General features: G+C 29.4%; 1 protein-coding gene across 4 annotated transcripts in view; it reads right to left on the reverse strand.

Moving 5' to 3' along the window:
• The window catches only part of LOC123300907 (homeobox protein Meis3-like), an 89,971-nt gene extending 65,031 nt beyond the window's left edge, over positions 1-24,940 (reverse strand). For all 4 annotated transcript variants that reach the window (XM_044883576.1, XM_044883578.1, XM_044883577.1 and 1 more), the window contains exon 1: positions 24,726-24,940. The gene's annotated coding sequence lies outside the window, so the exon portion shown is untranslated. The remainder of the gene's footprint in view (positions 1-24,725) is intronic.
• Positions 24,941-25,007: the final 67 nt, after the last annotated feature.

A 25,007-nucleotide genomic window follows, 5' to 3' on the forward strand; every position in this document is an offset into this window, starting at 1 on the left:
AAATTTTATTATTTTATTATATACCTATTTGAATTATTTAAAAAAATTTCAGGAGCCCCGAAAGAGAAAGGGAACCCCCGGGGTTTTCATGAAAATTTTCTAAAATGATTATCAAATTTGAAATTTTACACCTGGCTCATGACCTATGAGTTCTATACCTAAATATTTATTACTTTTTGTTTAAATATAAAGCGTAAGTAGAAATTTGTATGTGATTGTTTATGTATAAACATAACCTAAAATAATATTTAAATTCAATCTCAATAAATTTTATTTAAAAACTTATCGTGATTTTGATAAACAATGTTTTCAAAATATAAACCAATTACTTAACAAATTTGATCAAATTTATTTTAAAATCATATTGAAAAGTATAAGGCTACGATCACACTAGCGTCGATTTATACGCAGGTTTTACGGACGGACTTACACAGTGTTAAGACTTATAAAGAATTATTTATATATAAAGAAAAAGAACATGCCTTAAAATTAGCGTCGATATGAGTACATACCGATTGTTAAACCTTTTACGCTACTATGACCACAGCTTAAGAAGTCAGTAAATATTGGTATAAGTCTAAAACTCAGTCTCACAGTCTCAAACGAGATACAACGGTAACATAATATCCTCATAAAGAAATTTTTTCAGCAAGTTTTTCCATTCGTTTAAAAAACTTCCGAAACACTTAACGTTTGAAAAGTAAGATATTTGTTTAACATAAATTTTCAAATTTTGGCGGAAGCGTTGGGAATATTCAGTTTATGTCATAAATGGATATGTTCAGTACACTTATCTGCACTTCCACCATTTTTAGAATGTCCATGTTCTTAAACTATTAAACAAATTTTCATCGAATCGAGAAACAGAAATACAAAAACTACAAAGTTAAAGTTAAATAACAATTCATACCTTCTTTTCTTTTCGTTAATGCCAACGGAGGAAAAATACGAACTTTTTACGTATCTTTACTCTGCCAAATTTCAATCTGCCACAGTGGCGCTCAACGACACATTTCGACGTTAAGTTATTGATACTAAACACACGAGCCGTTGATCTGCTGTTAATAATCTAAAAGCTCGTCAATAAGTAAGATTCCAAATTACTAATATCAGAATTGTAATCTGATTATTTAAAAGTAGCGTCTCGTCAATAATCAAGATACCAAATTGGATCTCTGGAAAAATGATTAGCTATCTTACAGATTTGAGCAAACTAAAATGTAATTATTCATTTAACAAGTATTTATACGTCTTCTGGGCATTTTGGAAAAGCATGCATCAGGGGAAAGTCGCCAGGAAAGATATGTTTTCTTGACAAATTTAAATTAACTGAAAGAAACTGAAATAAGTAAATTTGGGTTTGTTTAATAATATCACATCTTATAACTATTACACTGTTGTTCAATGTAGGAACTAAAGGAAATAAATTAAGTAAGTTTACTTATGTCAGTTTAAAATTTAAATTTGTGAAGAAAACATCCCTTCCCTTATGTTTATCCCTTTATTTATTTTTTTTTCTTTTATCAATACATATTATAAAACTATGTTGCTTCCCGCCGTACTTATCATGTCCCTATGTATGCTTTGATCTTTAAAACTACGCAACGGATTTTGATTGACGGATTTGAACAGTTTTTCCTAATAGAATGACTCAAGAGGAACGTTTTTATGTATAATACATACATAATATAGTAGATTAAGGGATTGAAATAGCGGTTGAAAGAGATGTGCTTCAAAATCTTAAAATTGTGCATCGCTTAAGCTCAAATATTGACAAGGTATACAACCATCTTCAAGGATTGTTTTTATCTATTTTTAATCTTCGAGAGGTGGAAGTTTTGAGCAAGAGAATGGGGATGAATAATCGAATATTTTCAAATATATCCAAGTGGGGTATCAAATAAAAGAGGATGACGTGTACATAACAAAACTGTAACCCTTACACAAACGGGATGTGGCGGAGGAGTAGAGGTGGGAATGTTGTACAGCAAAGTGGATGGTTCACAGCTAGTATCTTTATAAATTATAGCTCATGTGTTATTCTGATGAAAGAGATTTATTATTGTAAAGTTTCATTCAAATCCATTGAGTAATTTTTGCGTAAAAGCGACAAACTTGCACATTTATAATATATGGGGATAGGATAGCTAATAATGGTATTTTCGAAATCAAAGGGCCTTAAAACATAAAGATCTGTTGAAAACTTTCTTCTCTTTTCTCTTTTTACTCACATTCGATTCAAAATGTAACAATTAGGTATATAAAGTTATAAAGTAAATATTTTCTCAACAGATTTATAAACTTATTTAACAATTTATTTGATTTCAATATAAAGTATAAAGATAAACAAACATTGATGGTAGAAGAGATAGATAGAAGTTATAAGTAAGTAAGTATAGATAAATGGCTGGTTGATAGATATAAATTTTAAGGTTAATCAAAATTAAAAGTAAGTATATTTAAACAAATGAATGATTAATGTTGTGGAACATCATCTATTATTTAAACAAACATTTACGTCTTATTAAGCACAACAATACACTATATGTATTGTCTGCATTTGTATCTGTGTTGTGTTTACAGTTTATTCCATTTTGTATACTATGAATCGGTTGTATCAAAGAGTATAAGATAGAGGAGACGTTCCCATTAATGGCAATGTCAAAAATGAGTATACGAGTTTCAACGCCTCAAGCGAGGATTCAGACCTCAAAAAAGTGATGGGCACGGCATAGAACCCGGAAATCGTCCCAATGCGGATCGGAGTCATGATCGATACAGTGGATTCCTTGGAAAATTTTATATATGACACCCTGACCAAGATTTTTTACAGTGTATTTGTAAATTAATAAACCTGCAAAATATTAGTTTGTTAGCTCACAAAAATTGTAAAAGTAAATGTGCGTTTGTTTACACATCACAGTGTCGCATTTAGAATCTAAACTATACTGAACCAATTTTGATGAAATTTTTACAATTCAAATCAAATTAAACGCCAGTATACATTTTACATTAAATATTTTTATTTAGGCTCTTCACTTAGATAAAAATTTCAAGCTATCTTTTTTTTCCCGAAAGCGTTGATAATATCACCGATCCAGATGTTTAGGAAAGCAAGTCCGAATAATCTTCCCTGTCCCATTGAGACACGCAACCAAGATTTTACCCTGTAAAATGTAGAAAGCGATCTCTCTGCGGTAGTTACGCTGGCCGGAAGATTTACGCATGCGATCAGGATTTCTAAATCTTGATCGCATGCTTCATTGAGATGAGCTAAAGACTCTGGTATGGCGGAATTAGTTTTCCATTTGCCCATCCATGTCATTCGTGCCTGTATACGCAACCTTCTTCTCTATCTGAAACTCTTTGGGTTCTATAAACTGTAAATATGGACTAAGTTCCTTTGGGCTTGTCATAGGTAGGTGACATTTTCGGATTTTCATCAATGCTTACTCTCAGAAATACAGGATAATCACAAGATATTCAGCCTTCATGACATACCAACAATATTTTATGGTAAAAACCATTTTGTTAATAAAATCGAATAAGCGCGATTTTTGGGTTATAATAACCTTATCGATATTTATGAAATAACTAAAAATCGTAAAATAATTTTCAAAATTGAGTTAACTAAAATTAACTGTCAAATTCAATGAACAGCTGTTGTTTAACTTCAAAATTTCCCATTCTTTTTTAAAAAGGCAACATAATTTTAATTTATATATTATTTTGATTATGAGTCAAATAAGACTTATATTATTAATATTTATTAACATTTGTAGGCATTATGATACCATTCATAAACGCGTTGTATATAATCTAAGGAATTTTTACAATTCAAAGAGCGCACAATAAGTTTTAATGTTTGCAATAAACAATAGAGACATAAGCCAAATGATAATATTAAAAAATTAATTAAACAGAAAGTATACGGTACACAGATTGCAATATAATAAAAGTCTAATTTTTTCGCTAAAATCGCTAATTGGAATTACAAAATAAAACACAGATACACTCTTTTTGATAATATTGATCAAAAAAGAGATATATGATTATTGTTATTGGAGCAACATTGTAGGAAAAATTATTGTAACAATAATAACAATATAGGTATACGCTTCATTTGACTTTCGATCATCAACAGTGGAGTTCTATATGTGTTTGTATTTCGCTGCTTTTCTTTCATTTCATTCGTAAAATTGGTTACTGACAGCCAACAGAGCACGCATACGAACAATATCATTCAACAACATATAAGCGATATCTCATGCATTGTGTATTGCATGCAATCGAGTGAACGTAAATTAACGTGTTTGTTTATTTATCGATTTTAATAAATGTAATTAATATAATTATTTACCCTTGAGTATTGGCTCGATTCTTAAATACAATTAATTAATTCTTGATTTAATTTATCCTTAATAAAATTATGCACTGAAAGTTATTCCTGTTGAGTAGGCCTGTGTTGGGTCATCCAAATACTCCCAAAGAATGAGAATAACTCACAAAATCAGTCTGCTGTGTCGATGCTTAGTCTGTGTTTTAAAATGTCAAAGAATAGTTTTCTAAATGATCTGAAAAGGCGACAAAAACGCACGATGAGCTTTTCTAAAAACTGGAAATGCTTTAAGGTATTTGTGTTTGTACAATATTGTAAAAATAGTGTACTACATCATAAAGCAGTGGTATGTACGTATAGATATGCTTAGCACACTCAAATAAGTATTAATTTTAACATGCTTTTAACTCGACTGTCCATTTATCACGTATTCTGTATGATAATAGCATGATAATAAACATCTGTAATTTTGTATATAATAGACATTTCAGTTATACAAAAAATTTAAATAACTTTTAGTGGCCCTATCTCAAGAATGAAGCGGTTTTTTAAACTCACATGCACAAATTCATGAATGTTCAGTTAGTTTTTTGAAAATATCTTAAATCTAGTTTTTTTCTAGAATTAAAAAACGTGTTAAAAACACAACAAAATGCAATCTCTCATATGCTCTCTGTCGATAAGCTCATAGCAAGACAACTACGTTAAAGGGCAGCGAGGTTGGTGGGTTTTAAAATAAAGGAAAACAGAATGGATTTCAAGTCCTTGAATGCAAGTCGGCATTGTCGATCCAGATCTTTAACTTAATACAGTCCCCAAAATCATATACAAAGATTTATATCACCAAGAATCCTTAGAAGTTTGAGAACTTTCTTAAACTTTCACATATTAAGACAGCGGGTTATGAAGGGATGTGACAGCCCGCATCGCATTCCCTAAATGAGGATTGAGGATATTCGACAGAATTCGAATGTAAAAATCAAATAAAATTTATTGCTTTTACCTGTTATGGCACGAGCCTGAATATGGCACAATCCACTATCGGTGGTAAACGAAAATTGAACCATTTTAGAGAGGCTTCCAAAGCAGTCCAATGAATAAATAATTAAAAATAGCTTCAATATATAAATTAAATCAATTATTGGCTGAATTCTATCGATATTTGTATACCCTATATATAAAATATTTCAAGGTATATTAAATTTAGTCCTGTAACGCTTAGAAATATTGATGCTACAAACCAAATTTTGGTATAAGTGTTCATAAAATCAACAAATTAGTCCATTTGCGTTTGTCCATCTGCACGTCTGTTCGACTAGTTCAGGACGTAAAAAGTTAAACCTTGAGTTCGTGAAAGAGCAGTTTAGCTGAATTGGGTAATGGATCCGTAGTACCTATCATTTAAACCATAATAGAGAGACTTATCTAAAAATAAATTTTTGTTTGAAAAATGTTTTCTTTAACGTTTTTGATTTACCGTGAGAGTCCAAATTAGGATAAAGCTTAACTTTCCATTTTCTCAAAAACTATAAAAGATAGAGAGTCAAAATTTGTGCATAGCTTCAAATAGTGTAGTCTACTGATTCTAATTCCATACTAAACCTATTCGATAATATTAAAGGAGTCAAAGGGGTTAATTTTCATGAAATTTAACTCAGTCAATTGTTTATTTAAAATTTTTTTTTTACTCAAGATTAAATTTTTAATAGGTCCCATAGACTAGTCCCTACCCCGAAAAATGGACCGGGACTCTGTTTTGAACGCCACTCGCATCAATTGTTATAATCCATTAACAAAACATTTATAGCCTACTCCGATAATTCTGAATCAGATTCTTCGAAAAATAACGTTTTAATGACTTTTTTTATCAAAATTGGATTCTGGCGCCGTTTATATACTATCAATTAAAGACGAAAAACTGATAGTTTTTAAGATAAATGGGATCAGAATTTTCCCATATTTTAGTGCGGGACAAACTATAATAAAAAATATCTTTATATCAAATTATCGGTCATTTTTCGGTTTTAAATTTAAGTTAAATAACTGGTGCTCAAATTTAAGAACACAATTTGAATGAAAATTGAACTACGTAAAAGAAAATTATGGAAGTCACCCAGAAATGGATTTTGAAGAAATTAAGTATTGTTAAGAGTGGCACCCAATCCACATTTCAAACTAAGGTCTTGCCTATTAGGAAGATTAATGCATAGATTTAGCTTATGATGCGTTTTGGATGTATTTATTTATTTGTAACTTTTCTTTCATTGGAGTACTTCTTCAAAAATTGAAATGTGACACACGTCGTGAACATAAGATAGCAAATCGATTCGAATTTGTTGATTTAAAATATTCATCACAGAAAAAATCTTTTGAATGAAGAAAATGAACGAATTGAGTTTGTCGACACTGCAGATGTGACCTCTATGTAATACTATCAAACCCTCGTATTTTGGTGTGTACGTTTCACTTTTTTTTTCTCTACCTAGTGAAAATGAAAACATAAATAATCAACGAATCTGTTAAAATGTGTAAGATAAAAACTTCATTATATTAAAAAAAAAGAACACACACAAACTAAATGAAAATTTTTTTTTGTTCCTTAAGGAACGAAAAGGGAAGATTTTTATCAGGTGGTCTGTTTTTCTTTTCGTATATAATAATGAGGTACACATGTACAATTATTAAAGTTAATATAACCTTAAAAATTTAGTTTTTCTTGTATATAGAAACATTATTTTTTCCGTATAATTTTAAATAAATTTGTGAAGAAAACATGAAGAAAAATATTAATTAACTTTTTTGAATGTGGTGACGTCATTAGGTACAACGATTTTATTTTCGGTGTACCGTTTAATAATAAGAGTATTTATGCGAAAATTTTTTTATCTTAATTTCATCTGAGCATCCACTTGCACAATACAGTATATCCAGGAAGTACTTATTTATCCATCCTTTAGAGGGTTCTTTCTTTTAAGGTGAAACAGACAAAAGAAAATTTTTCAAACAAAAATTATTCTTATCAAAAGGGCGCATCTCAAAGGTACCTTAGAATGAACCTTAACCATTAACCGGTTTGGACTTTAATTTTTAGTTAAAGATCAAGTGATTTTTGTTACTGGTAAAAAATAAAGGATTACTTTAAATTAAAAAAACTTTAAACAAAAAAAAACGACTTCAAACAAAAAAAAAACTATTCCAAAACAAATAAATATGCACTAAAAAGTAGAAAATAATGTAGTTACAACTATTGTTATTTTTGGAGTCGGTGTTAGCCAAGGAAACAATGACAGAACACCATTGGCTGACACCGACTTTAAAAATAACAATAATTGTAACTACATTATTTTTTTACGTTAGAAGTTAACGTTGTACGTTAGAAGAAAGATCTCATTAAAGAGTGGATAAGGACATCTGGAACATACAGTATATGGTCCAAGAGAAATGTTATGAACTACGATTTGCGAAAATTCTGGAATTTATTTTTGTCCCGCTTTTTTTACGTATCAACCCTGGCAAATTTCAATACGTCAAAACATACAAGAATATTAGGGCGCTATTTTCTGCTGTTATTTTTAAAGTGTACAAATGAGTTGTTTAAACAAAAATTTTAAATAATCAGATTTAATTTCAAAAAAATTTTTCACGTCGCTTTTCTATATGAAACAAGTGAAAACAAACAATGGGCTGAGTTAATCGTTGAAATACCATGTAAAGACAGTTTGCTTAAGCATTCGTTTGTTTTTTTACGTCATATAAGTACACACACTTAACAGATATTCCCATATGATACATACTATATAATTTGCGCTCTTAAACAGTGATGTTTACCAAAAAATGTTTCGAACAAAAGTTGTTTAGTTTTAAGAATATTTTTTACATTTGAACTTTTGTTCTATCTCTAACGGTTTACAAGATGGGATCCTCTACGGATCCAAGACCCACTTGACCTATGTGACTCATTTACGAACTCGACCCCACTTTTTATGTCCTTAGCACGCTATAAAAATTTCAGCTTGATATCCTTTTTCGTTTTTGAGCTATCGTGTTGACAGACAGACGGCCTAACATCAGAAAAGGGACAAATTAGGTGATTTTATGAAAACCTATAGCAAAATTTTGTTCATAGCTACAATATTTTTAAGCGTTACAAACTTTTTACTAAACTTAGTATACCTTGATATATTTCATATATACAGTGCAACCTCGATATAACGAATCTGAAGGGAACCAGTAAATATTCGTTATATCAAGTAATTCGTTAAACTGAGGTTTGTTATATTGAGGTTAAGTTGGTCTAAAATTCGTTATAAAGAGGAAAAAAGTGTCGGAACCTCTCGCGACATGAATTACATACTATGGAGTATACTAACTGTTATATATTGGTGGGACTTTATACGTTATATAAAGGTTTTGAATTGACGAATTTCGTTATTTAGAGGTATTTAAATTTTTATGTAGTTGAAAATTCGTTATAAAGAGGCTGTTCGCAAAAAATATTCGTAATGTAGAGGTATATTTTATATTGACTCTTATGGGCAATTCAAGGGGATTGCGAAAAATTTGTTAAATCGAGGAATTCGTTATATTGAGGTTCGTTATATTAAGGTTGCACTGTACATGGTTTACAAATATCTCTTATCGTAGAATGACCCATACACGACACTTGAATTACTTACCAACTTCTTTATGAGGATAAACATTTAGTAACCACCACATACACAACATTACAGTTACATACAATATTATGTAAATACAAAATATTTTAGTATGTAAAATTAATAATAATTGTCCACATTTCAATTGTTTTCCAAAAACTATAAATACAATGTATTATAATTGTATATAAATAAATATTTTGAATAAGACCACCCAGCATGCAATCAATGGTCAATCAACACAAAGCTAATACTGATAAAGGTGAGGATTGAGGTAGGTTTGATGGTAACGAGGTAGGTAGCAGCTAGCTAACTATAACTATTATACAAACATTTTATATTAAAACAAAAATATTATTTCAATTCTAATAATAATTAATCAAATTACAATTATTATTAGTTGAATGAGCTGCTAGCCTAACTATATGGGAAGAGTATCGTACCTTGGATATGGAATAACCAACATTACGGTAGGAAACGGAACACATAACCAAAGAATCGATTTCTTGTCAGAAGACTTTTATGGGAAGCGGTGAAAATGTTTGTCTCGGTAAAAATGTGTACTCAACAGAATCATATTCATGCGAACTTGTGCATTTTCGATTTCCCCCCATAAGGTAGGACAGAAGTACCCTATATCCGAACATCACATTCTCTTTATATTTTACATTTTAAACCATTATATTTTATATAATGAACAATTTCCATTTTAATCCCTAGCATTTTTTACCTAAACTCACCGTTTTTGAGATAAAAGCGTTAAAAAATGGGGATTTTTCCCGAAAACTCATAAAAATTATTTGTGGTTCCGGCTAAAATTTAATTTGAAAATCGTTAGATATTATATTTTGGACAGTTCTAAGTATTTTGTGGCTCGTGACAATTTTCACCAAACGTCACCGATTTCGATATAAGCGTTAATGACGAAAAGAAAGATTATTTTTTAGTTCTGGTCAAAAATTTGATATACATGACTTTTTATTTTGAACAATTCTAAACACTTTATTCTTTGTGACACTTGAAATTTTTTACCTAATCACCGTTTCTTATCGTGGCCGTTTTCTATCCTTTTCTCCGATCGAATAATATCAATTTCAAATGCTTATTTCATTGACTCTTGGGCCAATAGGATTTAATTTTTGTATTTGTAGTTAGTGGCATGTTTTACTATAACAAAGGCCCGAATAATTGTAATATTAACTGATACAGGACGACCTTTTGAGTATAAAAACATGCTGGCGAGTGTTTTTAAACTTTACCTTCTCTATATTGTATACGTTATATTGAAATATGGTACTTTTTGTGTATAAAGAAGGTGGAGGGAACAACTGAATCGATCGCAGCGCTGCGATCTTATAAATTTTTTAATAAATCACACGTTTTATTTAAACTATCACTACTTTTGTATTGTTTACATTTGGTATAGTAAATATCAAATAAAAAAACTAACTGAATAATAAAGATCAATTAAACTTGTTGCATTAGAAATTGTGCAAATAAAAGACGAAATTACATAAATTTTATTTTTTAAATATAAACTAACATAATAACTTATTTTAATTTGTTAGAAAATAGTATTAAATTTTCAATGTAAACCATATGTATAAACCACAGATAAATGTCCATCCATAAAATTATTTTAATAAAGTAGCGTGCCATTACTATGGAAACTTCTGAAACAAAACTCATACACGGTGCGAATAGCAAAATTATTAATAATTAGAAGGAATTTCGATAACACACAAAACACAAAATATAATATTCAACTTTTGTAACAACCATTCTCTCGGATGCGTGCCTTCTGGTAAGTAAACTTTTCTTCACAAATTTGGTGTCTCATAGAAAGCAATATCTTTCAATAAACTGAAAAGTGATCCAAGGTAAAACAGTTTATCCTATATATAAACTATAAACTCTGCTGCTATGCATATAATAATACAATAAATATGAAATATTTTACACGCTAAAATCAATAACTGTTTCCTAGTAAATTGGTAATTTATAACTAATTATTTATTGATAAACTAATTCACTGATTCCACTATGTAGAGGTATATCTATTCGTTGTGTGCGTAGTCATGGTAGGGATAATAAAATCGATGCCAGCGCTTTAAGTGAAAAATTTTGGAGATAAAGTGGGCTGTTATGACTAATTTGCAATTCTTTACATGTTAATGATATAGAAACTGTCAAATTAAAATGATTGAAAAACACTAATTAATTAAACTTAATGCATTAAAAATTGTGAAAATAAGAAATCAAATTGTACAAATATTATTTTTCAAATGTTAATTATCGTAATTATTTATTTAAATTTGTGAAACAAGAATATTAAATTTTAAATGTAAGTTTTCAATGCAATCCACACAATTATATATGCATCCATTAATTCTATAATTAAAGTAGTGTATCGTTGTCATGGAAACGAAATTCACGCTCGGAGCGAATACACAATACTTCAAAAATCATAAACAGTAAGTTTTGAAAATATAATAGGTGGAATATGGAGTATTATATGTAAAATTTTCCTAATTATTCCATGATTATAGAAAAATTATTTAACTATTTTTAAGTACTTTTAAGTATCATTTAAAATAATCAAAAAATACTAAATTGTACCAAAAAAATCATTTACGAAGTTAGATAAGGCATATCGAACCAAATGACGCATTTTGAGTTTAATAAAAAAAGATATAACTTTCTAAACTGCTGGACATGTTTTTTTCTTTTCAATTTTTATTTAATGCACCGGGTTTTTTCATTTATAAATTTATTATTTTATAATAGATTAGATTAATTTTTTCAGATTAATTCAAATTAAGCTAAAACAAGTGAAAACAAACAATTGACTGAGTTAATTGTTGTAATACCCTGTATAGAAAGAATATCGAGGCTTGCATATTTTTTATAAATTAGAAGAGTTTAAAAAACCAATACAATTATTGGCGCTCTTTCGGCCGCCATTTATTTGGTTTTCGAAAATATTTTCTCGAATTTTTTTTCGTGTTTTGATACTGTTTTTAGTGGTCTTGTAGTACACTATTTGAACCTACCTGCAAATTTTCAAACTTCCTATCTTTTACAGTTTTGGAGAAAATGGACATCAAAATTTTGTCCTAATTTGCGCCCTCTCGGATAAACAGTGATATTTACGAACAAATGTTTCAAACAAAAGTTGTTTATTTTTTTATAAGCATTTTGTACATTTAAACTTTTGTTCTGTCACTAACGGTGTACAAGATGGGTCCGTAGAAACTCAATTTTCCATTTTCCCATTTCTTTTAGTTAGGGTTTTTTAAGTACCTATTCAATAATTGATACACAACTCGATACGTTTTGAGGATAAAAAATTTTTTTAAAACATCACGCGCCATAAATCGGCTATTTTAATTTTTATGTGTTTGATAAAATCAATGAAACTTTTATAATTAAGACGAATCTAAAGACACCTCTCAAGCTAAAATTCATCAAACCATTTAGTCTACAGCCTGTGTCAAAGAAATATACAGATATGCATACATACATAACACTCGGAAAACATAATTCTCCTTCTGATGCAGTCGGGTAAAAATAATACTGTTTCATTCGCTGTTATAATAATATTTATATCATTTTTCTTGATCGAAATTTCCTGTCTATTTCTTTAAGATTTCTAAATAACAAAACTATCTGATATTTCCAGGTTTTCAAGGGTTTTTTTATGAATCACCTTCGACGATAATGCAGCGTTTTGGCCGATAATCACACGAATTTTAAAGGAAAAAAAAGATTCCAGATTAAGAAAAAAGGCAAAACATTAATATAAATTACCCTCCCCCGCCGCCATTTTCGTGAAAAGATTGGATTAAGTTAGACCTATTGAAAATAAGACTACGGGTTAAAATATGTTGCAAATTATAGTAGAGGTATAAAATTTAAAAGGCTCCGGGTTTCTTACACTTACAAATAAGTGTAGCTTTTATATAGTGTGCAAGCTTTCAAATTAAATAATGTTTAGATTCCCCCTACAATTTTTCATAATTTTTCTGTATTTATTGTAATCAAACAAAACGCATTGATAGGTAGGTATGTACTTATTATAACAAGCAACGAGTTATATGCAGTACAGCGTGGCTGACTGGCTACTTGAAAATTTAACAGCTATTAAATCATAATTAAAAATTGCAAATATAATAATTTTAAAATATGAATTTTATTATACCTACTATAACGTTTAATGTTATATTAATTTTAATACACTTTAACGTTTTTGTTGTCTACTGGACCGATTTTTACAGCTGGTATACTTCAAATTGCATGTAGGTCCCTAGGGCAGGGGAAGTCAGGACAAGTACCCAGTTGGATTCACCAATGATTTAGTTTTTTAGGGGTTGTCCATAAAAGACGTCACGCTTTTTCTGGCAATTTTGGACTCCCCCCCCCAACACTGTCACAAATGGTCATGTTTTGCGAACACCTCCCCTCCCCTTAAAGCGTGACGTCTTTTATGGACAATCCCTTCATAGCTTGGTATGTATCTATGTAACGGAATCTATGAACGTGATTTTCACTTACTTCAAAACGTCAGATTTAATTGAAACATCGCACACTTATCAGGGATCGATGACAATACAATAATTTAATAAGTTTGTTCACTTATTCTGATCAGAATTATCTTCAGGATTAACGTTTAACTAAAAAACCTTTGATGGTGGAAGCGCAGATAACATTCCATTATTTTAATAAACAGTAGTTTAAAAAATGAAAAAAACCACTTTTGTAACTAGCTTAGCTTGAATTTATGAAGTTGAATTTATGAAATTATTACTCCAAAGTTTCGGGTCCCGAAAAAACCACGAGCAATGTGATAAAACTCAATGTATAGAGTATTATTATAACCCAAAAAATACAAAAATTCGGGTTTATTTTACGATTGGTATAATATTTTCTGTGATATCGCCCAAAATTCATTATAGAGCCTTCTATTTAGAAAAGTTTTCGTTGGTATCTCAAGAACTACTCATATGGTGGGTATTTGTGTGCCTGTCTGCGGAATCGGAGCTCCTAAATAAATGAACCTATTTTGGTTTTTTGTTTGAGATGTAATTTGATCGATAGTGTTCTTAGCTATGCTTCAAGTGCGATATTAGGGTTCCATACCCCGAAACGACTAGAAAAGAAGCGATTATCTTCAAGCTGCTGAAAAGATTTTTTTTTGAAACAAAGATAAGAAAACTCTCGATCAAATTACCTTTCAAACAAACAAAAAATCAAAATTGGCACATAAATAGAAAAGTCCGAAAAACTTTGTTTTCAATATAACTCAATTTTCATACAAATTTCTTGAAATTTTTTTCATTTTCATGGTTTTTATAGTACCTAATTTAAAAATTAAACGGTATACTTTTTTCAAAAAACGTTAATTTTTTCAATTATTTGAAGTTAAATACTCCGAATTTCAATCGCCAATAACTCAGAATAAATTTTTCCACTCCCTGAAAAAGATCGCACAAATTTGTAACATCTTTAAGTAAGCTTTAAACAATGCAGTCGCAAAATTTTTATAAAAATTTATTGCTGGCCCTGCATTACGAGGTATAAATCTTACAGCTCTCTACTAAACAAGTATCTATCAATAATACTAATTGAATTTCTGTGATTTCTACAATAATTCTTAGTCAATCATATTTCGAATTTTTTCATGCTATGCCTATTCTGATAAAAGAGAACCTTAGCATATATTATTAATAATTTTAAGAGAATATTTTAAGAAACAATACAAGAAAAAGTTAAGGAATTTTAGTCACATAAACAAAAATATATTAATCTTGTTTCGAATATAAACTGCAAAAGATTTAATCTAGAAATTTATAAGATATCTCGCATGCATAAATATGGCTTTCACTCGATCATGAACGATCACCCTCTTTAGAAACAGAAACTTGAGATAAACAAACATAATTTTAAATTTGCATTTATTACAAAATCAATTGACCTCAATTCACATGAATAACAAAATCTCATCGAAAATTATTCAAAAAAACAAACATTTCATAAGTTATTCAAAAGATGAAATTGCACATACAATATGCCAGTTAGAACGGACTCTGGATGGAGTTGAGTGTGCAAAAAATGAGTACCGCATTTTATCAATTGATTCTTGTTTAAAAAAATTTATAGATTAATATTGTGAATCTTGCCAGAAACCCTATTGGTCCAATTTTGGCATACCATTCCTCCACAAAAACAGTTAAATGAAATTCTTTTGAATCAAGTAAATGTTATTCTAGGGTCTTTGGGCCTTTTAACGTCAAAAAGGCTCTTTGTGATTTTTTCGTAAACACTTTCTGGAAATAATTGTTTGGGGGGGGGGTGTATGGACTGGCTTTGGGGGTGTTTTTTGCTTTGGCTTCAGAAAACTATTTTTCAAAAGGTCTGTACGGTACAAAGCAAGTTTTGGGTTACTTTAGCATTTAAAACTATTTTGACCTCTTTTTAAAATCTTTTAAAATACATTCCTTTCATACACCCCTTTCCCTTAATAGCGCAGGGGGTTAAAACTTAAAAATTTTGCTTTGAACCGTACAGACCTTTTTGAAAAAATAGTTTTCTGAAGCCAAAGCAAAAAACACCCCCGTAAGCCAGTCCATACACCCCCCAAACAATTATTTCCAGACAGTGTTAAATTTTCGGTTTTTCGCAAAAATATGGATCAAGGAGTCATTTTACGGGTAAGTTACTTATTATAAAATCGAAAGATAATAAAAAATGCTACAATTTAAAAAAAAAAAAAAATGATTAAATTTAACCCAGTGGGGTATGTCAAAATTGGTCCAATAGAGTTTCTGGCAAAATTCACAATATTAATCTATAAGCTTTTCTAAACAAGAATCAATTGATAAAATGCGGTTTTCATATTTTGCACACTCAACCCCACCCAGAGCCTGCTCTTAGTATAAATAATTCGAATTTGGATGCTTATTTCATCAAATTAAAAATATATTATAAATATTGCAGTAACAGTATTAAATTAATGAGTTATTATAACAATTTTACGTAAAATTAATTAGAAATTCGTTATAGAAAATATATAAAACAATAGATTTATTTGTTTTAAAATAAAATTTCGTGGAATCGTTGATCGATGTCATAGTTTATATTATAATATTATCTATTATTAAATCAAAAAGGATGTTATTCGAAATACATAATTTTGGAAAACACATTATATGACGTATAACATAAATAATGTTTTCCAATCCTAAATTTAGTTTGGAAAACCCTGACTTTATTGCTTAAGGTATTTCAAGCATGGTATTTGTAGTTCCTTTGCTTGAACTACAGTGAAACTCACTTTTCGATAGAATTTAACGCATTTTTTTTTTACAGACTAAAATTAAGGCTTACTAGTAAATCCCAAAGTTTTTTCTTTCTAAAAACATTCCTTTCAACTCTTCTCCTTTTTTTCAATTCTCTAGAGAGAATTTTTGGATATCGTAAAAAATAACTGGAAGAACAGTTTTATATGTTTTGACCATCGAAATCGCGAATTTTGAAACTCTGCAACTTAGGGTGAAAAAAATAGGCCAAATTTGTCGACAAGTACTTTCACGCTAGAAATATCTTAAAGATAGATAAAACGTTATCCAGAAGTTTCCCATTTTCACGAAAATCCTGTTTATTTGACTAAACAAATAATATTTTCTAAGAAATTGTCTGAATCGACCGGAGAAATCAAAGAAATCGGCATTCGTGTAAGATTATTAGTCTCCAATTATCAAATGAACTTGCCTTTTGTATTTTTGGGTCAAAATTATCTAACGTACTACGTTTTATCGAAATAGGTAAAAAAACATTGCTTGATTTGAAAAACTCTAGGAAATTTTTTTGTCCCCGATTTGGATAAAATACATTTTCCAGAGTAATTTTGACTTACTAAAACTTAAACTTACTTTAAACTACCAATTTGATTCCTTTTCAGAATTGGGCGAGTTATTTTTGAGGTATCGTCTAAAATCGTTTAAGAAGAATGATATCACGATACAATTTCTTTAATCGCTATATTACAAACTTGTTGTGCAAGTGCAAGATTAATCAGATGTTCGCATCTTTGGAGTATTTAAGGTAATAAGGGCCTATAAAACATAAAAATCCAGCTTATTTGACAATTATTCAAGCATTTTTCGAGACATCTCAAGAATCGCATTACCCGATTTACAGTTTCTGTAACATTTCATGATTTTACAGATTCGAAAATTTATAACGAATCGATATGAATCTATATCGATCATGTCGAACATGTAAATTGTAAACTCTGAAATCCTTAGATACTTAAAAAAAAAAGCTTATAAAACTTAATATTCACTTGTATGGCAGTTTTCAAAATTAAATGACCTTATAAGCTAAAATATAAAACCTATAAAACGTGTATCCATCAAAAAAAGATTCAATGCAAAAATATTAAGCACCCATCCAAATAAAAACATGATCAAATTAAAGTTGACCCCATGTACTTGACCCCTATAAGTCAATCACACGAATCCCCTTGCCCAAAACTTTCGATACAATATTTCGTTAAATATTAAAATATTTAAATTTCTCATTATAATTTATGATACATTTTTGTGGATGCAAAAAAAGGCGCTCTCTTCTCCTGCCATATCTACTCATCTTTATCTTATCAATATCATTTGTTATTCAAATCTATTACTCCATTTCTATAGAGTACCCTAACACTACACTTCACCTTATTATGATACCCAACGAAACGACACCCGTTGAGAAATATAAGAAATATAAGTCTTAAATTCTATAAAATATATGTAGAATAAAAAACTTTTAACCAAAAGAAAATCGACTTCAAAAGAAAAACTTTTCCAAAACAAATTACTATGCACTAAGAAGTAAAAACAATAACAATAATATAATGTAGTTAAAATTATTGTTATTTTTGGAGTCGATGTCACCCAAGGAAACAACTCTGACAAAACAGTTTGCTACATTAGCTTGGCTGATTCCGACTCCAAAAATAACAATAATTTTAACTACATTATATTATCATTATTTTTTTACTTTTTAGTGCACATTAATTTGTTTTGGAAAAGTTTTTCTTTTGAAGTCGGTTTTCTTTTTGTTTTTCATTTTTTTTATTTTGTGATTTTTAGTGAATCTGAAGTACACTAACTAATTTGTCACTGAAAAAAGAGTTATCGAAATCGGTTGACGTGATATTGAGTTATGCGTCCTCTTGTCGTGCATACTTAATGCAAATTTATGACTTTTATGGTTTTCTCATGGATGCCGTTGTCAGAAATGGACCGAAATTCAATGACACCACACGGAAAGCACTAGCTTTCAAATAGATAAAGAATAATCAAAATCGGTTCACCCAGTCGAAAATTCTGAGGTAACACACACAAAAAATACAATCGAATTGATAACCTCCCCTTTTTCTGTTTGAAGTCGGTTAAAAATGGTTGTTTTTTATTGGTTTACCTTTAATCAAACTAAGCTATGAAATCGTTTATTGCTTATATGATGTATTTGTAATGCTTTATTTTATTTATAATGAATTTTTCCATAAAAATAAACAACTTTTATTTAAAACATATTTTCGTAAATATCACTGTTTATCCGCGAGGACACAAATTAGGGTGCATTTTCTACAAAACTATACAAGATAGAATTTTGAAAAATCGGTAGCTTCAAATAGAGAGTCTATTAATTCAAATTTTATATAAAAATTATCAGAAAATGAATATTAAGGGAGTTAAATATTAAATTTCAGAATGGCGGCCAGAGTTTGTCATATGCAAAAAATGCAAGGTGTCATATTCAACACCGTCTACACAGGATATTTAAACAACTAAATAAGTTAATGTACATTCGATAGATATGACTTGTTTGTTAACAAATATTGCATACGCAACGCTTTTTGTTTGAATTCCATTATTGATAAATGGTAAGTAATCCGGCAGTCTAAATTGGAGCTATTGGAAACGGGTGTCCACTTCCTGTATTAATTAGTACGAATTACCATCTCCATTTGGCAGGGTTAATTTGATTTGAATTTGAAAATTTTTATTGGCTTCTAAAAATGGTTAAGTACAAGAATTTCCTCCTGGTATTCTAAATTAGAACTACTGAAAACGGGCACACTTCCTGTTTTAATAAGTACGAATTATTATCGCTAGTTGGCGGGGTTGCAACTCTAAAAATTGGAGCTATTTAAAACGGGTATCCACTTCCTGTTTTAATTAGTACGAAGTACTATCGCCATTTGGGGGGTTAATTTGATTTGAATTTGAAAATTTTTATTTGCCTTTAAAAATGGTTAAGTACCAGAATTCCCATCTGGTATTCTAAATTGGAACTACTGAAAACGGGTACACTTCCTTTAGGTACGAATTATTATCGCTAGTTGGCGGGGTTGTAACTCCCAGTTATCAATTTCGGATAAAAATTTTGAAAAAAAGAACTTCTTTTGATTTTTATTCCATTTTTAGCTTTCAACATTTTTCATATGTAGGAAAAGATTCTACTTTTGATTCCGATACTGGGGATCGAACTCGAGCCTTCTGGGTGAGTTTTTTTATGAGTAGTTTTTCCCTAACAACGAATAACCACATACATTATAATCAAAATTTCTTTTTTAATTTCTTATTTTCATTTAATGTATAATATCTGGGTACGAAAATTCATATTTTTCTTAGTTCGTTCTCACACTTTTTTCTATGGCCCGGGGAGGTAATGTAACGATATTGCGATTACGTTTCTATCGGATGTCGATAGTCTAAGAAGTGAGCGACAAAAAATTGCAAACATTTTTTTAAAGGCTGATTTTTTAATATTTACGTTATATTGGGGGAGTTGAGAAATAGCCTGCCGTCAGTTAGCTGGTTTCTGTAGCGATTGGCGCGAGGGCGGCTTTAACTTTGGAAAAAAGTGCAAGTATTTTCTATAATCTAAAATTATTGAAGTATATTGGTGCAGAATATCATTATAAACATTAAAAATGTAATCAATCAGTATATTGCTGTAACCGGGCACGTCAGTTACGCGTCCAACTTGTCATCTTTAATCGGCGACTGACACTCTTTGTTACAGAATTATACTGACTGACTATATTCTTTATGTTTATAATAATATTCTCCACCAATATAAAATTTAGATTTTAGAGAAAGCGGCTCCCGAGGAAAACGCTAAAGAAACCGCTTGACTGACGACAGACCATTTCTCTGCTCCATCAATATAACGTAAATGTTAAAAAATCAGCCTTTAGAAAATGCTGACAATTTTGCTCACCTCTACTATACATTCCATAGATACGACTTTGTTTTGTAAACAAATATTACCTAAGCAACGTACGCTGTTTGTACTCCATTATTGCGGATCAAAAAATGCGAAGTACTTCTTTTGATTTTTATTTTGGTTTTAGCTTTTAACATTTTATAATATGTGTAGGAACAAGATTCTACAATATCAAACATCGGACATACCAAACACTGATAGATTATATTATGATGCTTATAAACACAAACAACAATACATATTATCCATCTCACTTTGACCTTTTATATTATGTAAACGTCTACACTACCCTTACATACTAAAATAACATCAAATAGCATCAAGCAAGCAAGCAAACAAGAGAGCACACCGTACATTAAAGTGAATGAGTGAGTGAGTCAAGTATATATTATAATAGTACGCACTATCATGGAAAATGCACCAAAAAGATTTTCTTTTCTAGTCCCGTCTAACATCATAATGCAAAAAAAAACCTTACCATGGTATCGTATTATTTATTTCAGTTTGTACAATACACCATGTGTATATCATTGTCTTTGTTTTTTTTCCACTATAATACCGAGTGTTCAATTAAAAGAAAACCAAACGATTCAAAAATTGATTTTGAGTATTGGGTCAATGTTAAAACATCAGCACTTGTTAAGCACTTGTAAACATCGTGTGCTAAAATGCATTTAATTTGATAAAGAATATACTTAAAATATAAGTAAACGTGTAAATAACTCACGAAATTTTAAAAAATACGTAATTACCCGCTAAATAACTAAGCAGTACTTAAATTACCCGAAATATTAGTAATTACCCGGATATTGACAACACTGGTATTGACAACCAGTGTCGGATTAACCGGAACCTCCAGACAATGCAATTCTCCGGAGCCGCTTGTAACAAATAGACGGCGCTGTGTTTCCTTTTCTTCGTAAATAACTGAACATCCCCTTATGAGCCCTTTCTCACAGAAATTACCTCCCCCCTCCAATTTTTTTTTTATCAGTGTCAAATAACTTGTCGCTCTTCTCGCAAAAATTTGTCTTTTTTCACCATTTCTCGAGGTCTCTAGAAAATGCGGGACGTCTAGGCAGTTGCCTAATCCGCGTATTGGTTAATCCGTCACTATTGGCAATTAATACGAGTGACATCAATATCTATTCCGGGAAGATTAGGAATTTGGTTCGTTAAATTCTGAAAGAAATAGTTTCTCAAGGTAAAAATTTTTCGATTTTCACTGATTTTTAAGGATTTTGATCTTTATTTCTTAAACATCGAATAAAAAAGTGAAATTATGAATAGAAAATAATATAAATATATATTTCAAGTATTATTTTAACCACAAAATGCCATTAAAATCGTCAAAAAAGCCAATAAATTTTGTATATATAAAATTTTTTTCACTCAAAAAGTTTTTAAATACATATAGGCAATTTTTTTACACAAATGTGTTAAAAGTAGATTAAAAATATCAAAAATTTCTCTGCTCCATCAATATAATTCTCAAATTTTTAGAAACCTATATAAGCTGCAATGAAACCTAGCTTAAGCTTATAAGCTTAAAAAACCTAGCTGAGTTTTTTACTAACGTTTTTTAGTTAATAAAATACTTTTACCTACGTGTTTTATATATTTTTCTTTCCATAATTTCCTTTTTGTATTCGATATTTAAAATATAAACAAACATATCCTAAAAAATCAGCGAAAATCAATACATATAAATAATTTCCAGGTCCTGTGCGAATACAGATCCCAAAATTCCTTTTAAAAAATAAAAATCTACAACTTTACGTTGAAAAACTGAGAAACTTACGTGGTTTCTAGGAGTGTTTAGTTATAATTCTTAACTTGTGTTCTTCAAACTTTTTTAATAACTTTAAATATAGGGTTAGAAAGAAGTGTCGGGACATTAAACAGAAAGTCAGAAAATACTATTGTGAAGTTAATATAATTACACTAGTATGAAACCCGCCCGCTTCGCTTCACTTATCCCCCTTCCATAACAGGTAAAAGTATATGTACAGTTTTCAATTTTTTTTAAATGTATAATAGTCATAATACATTAGGAATATCAGTAAACCCTGGATGAACAGATGGCCATAAATTGTATTTAGTTCTACCTTTTACAAAAATCTTTAATGTAATGCTTTACAATATAAATAAAATTTTATTTTTTATATCTTTATAAATTATAGCTCATGTGTTATTCTGATGTGTGAGCTACATTATTGTGAAGTTTCATTAAAATCCATTGAGAATTTTGAGTATTTTTTGCATGAAAGCGGAACAAAGCTCGGTATCTCTTTTCGTTTTTGAGTTATCGTGGTGACAGGCGGACAACCAGAAATTTACTTAGTAGGTGATTACATTTACCAAAATTTTGTTGGTAGAATCAAGATTTTTAAGCGTTACAAACTTGGGACCAAACTTAGTATACCTTGATATATTTCATATATACATGGTATAAAAAGCTGTCCAGAATTAATTGTCTAATTTACCTGAATATGAAACAAATATAAAAAAAATTCTGTATTAACTGAACTCTGGAGGATTTTTGTTGATATCGAAAGTTGGGAGAAACTACACAATTTCTGTAGTCTCAAATCTCGTTAGGTGACAGCCCTATTTCAACATTAAGAGTCTAGTCTAGAGACACTAAAACTAAACAAAATTAGTTACATCCAATTATTGGTCAAAATTTTTTACTTAACTAAGTATTGTCTCATTAATGGTCTATCGACTCAAAAACTTGTCTATAAAAAATATAGAATAATTTCTATATAAAATTAGTTATCACTCTAAGTTCCGAATACGATCATTATAGGACACCCTATATATAGGTTATAACATTAAATAATTTATAAAATCTAGATTACAAAGGTTCATGATTAGGTTCCTTTAATTTAACGCTATAATCTTTATATTAACTTAATTTTTGCTTAAATTAACATGTCTGTCAACACGATCGCCGTCGATAGTCTAATAATCATTTATAAAGCCAAAAATAACAAAAATGTAGGTATTGTTTTTGCAATAATCCAAGTGAAATCGGAGGTTTATAAACCTGATAGAAAAAAGTATTTGAAAAAAAATGAATTTTGTTTCAGTCTTTCAGGGTAAAAGCAATAAATTTCCTTGAGATAGTTTATTATTCTTAAATTAAGATTAAGGGTATGTAGCTTACAACGGTTAGAAATAATGAATTGCGAAAAGATTGTGCCGAAATTATCTGATTGTATTCCAGGATTCAAAAATAGCTCCAACTCCGTGAAAGACTGTAAAATTAGTTCATAAGTTTGACCACAAAAATCTACCTTTTAAACCAATAAAATAGAAAAAAAATTCCAAGTAAAAATCTGTTTCTTTTTTAAAATAAAACAACTTTTATTCGAAACTAATTACCTTAAGTTCATTACATTAGAGTATACAAGGTGTTTAAAAAATTATCTACATTAATAGTTAAAACTCTAGGTATTAAAAAAAAAAGTTTTAACTTCCGAGATAAATACCTGTCGAATATTGCTTGACCATCCAATTCGTGATTACCATTACCTAAATCATATGCCATTTGTCAATTAGAATCACAGGGATTAATTTAGTTAGTTGTTTAAATACCTGATATATACTTTAATTAACTAAATTTGAAAAATAAAAGGACTCAAATTTCAATAAAACCTCATATAAATTTATTAATACATTATTAGAAAATGAAGAAGAAATAATAAAGATTTCGAAACTTTGTTCCTAATGATATTAAGAATATTAGTTTTGTCATTGTTCGCAACAGTCTAATTTAAATTTAATATTTAAAAAAAAAATTCACCAATTTTTTTGTAAAGGAACATTTTGTGTTTTTGAACTTAAATAACTTTTTATTTAGGGAAGAATGTAAATGTAGATAATTTTATTAATTTTAATATTTCAATTTGGCTCTCAATTTTCATATTACCAAGCTAAAGTTTACAAGAAATTATAATCAAATTATAAAGAAACCATCAAAAATTTAAACACTTTTTTGTTATAAAAAAAAATTATTTTCATAAAATATTCTTTTATAAGAATAGATATACAAATTTAATGGAACACCCTGTATAAATATAGTTTAAATAACACGAGCAAAATAAAGAAGTTAGGCAAAAATATTTGAAACATGTTTGCAATGTTTATAGCTGTTTAAAATACACTGACTCTATATTGAGAAAAATAGTGGAGGTATTTTCACGATGTGTATACAAAGAAAATTTAGAGAGAATTTTAAACAGGGATTTACTTTTTTTTTTCCTTTCCATACACACAACTGACGATTTTTTGGATCGTGAGTAGAAATTAAATGGTTTTCATTTCAAACATTTATTTTTTTTCTGTTTATTTGGAAAATTTAAGAATTTTCTCTTCCCCCATATTACATAATAAAATTAACCCTCAATATAAGACAAAAAAAATTTGTTACTTACAAAATTGAAAACGTGCCTCATTCACAACACACTTTTCACGGGGAAAAAAAACTTTGGAAAATCTTCTCTGGAACTTGGATGGTAAGTTTGAAAAATTAAAAGGTTAGAACCACCACTATGTTATGTTTAATCACAGAAGTTAATAATAAAAAAAATAAATAAACAACACTCTAAAGTTAGAACCAAAATTTCGTTAATTATGGGAAAATGTTATAAAAACATCAATGGAAAATCATTTTACATCTTTCTAATTATTTTTCCCGGCACGTTTTTCAATGTTTA

The sequence above is a fragment of the Chrysoperla carnea genome, chromosome 5, assembly GCF_905475395.1.
Source record: "Chrysoperla carnea chromosome 5, inChrCarn1.1, whole genome shotgun sequence".
NCBI classification, from domain to species: Eukaryota; Metazoa; Arthropoda; class Insecta; order Neuroptera; family Chrysopidae; genus Chrysoperla; species Chrysoperla carnea.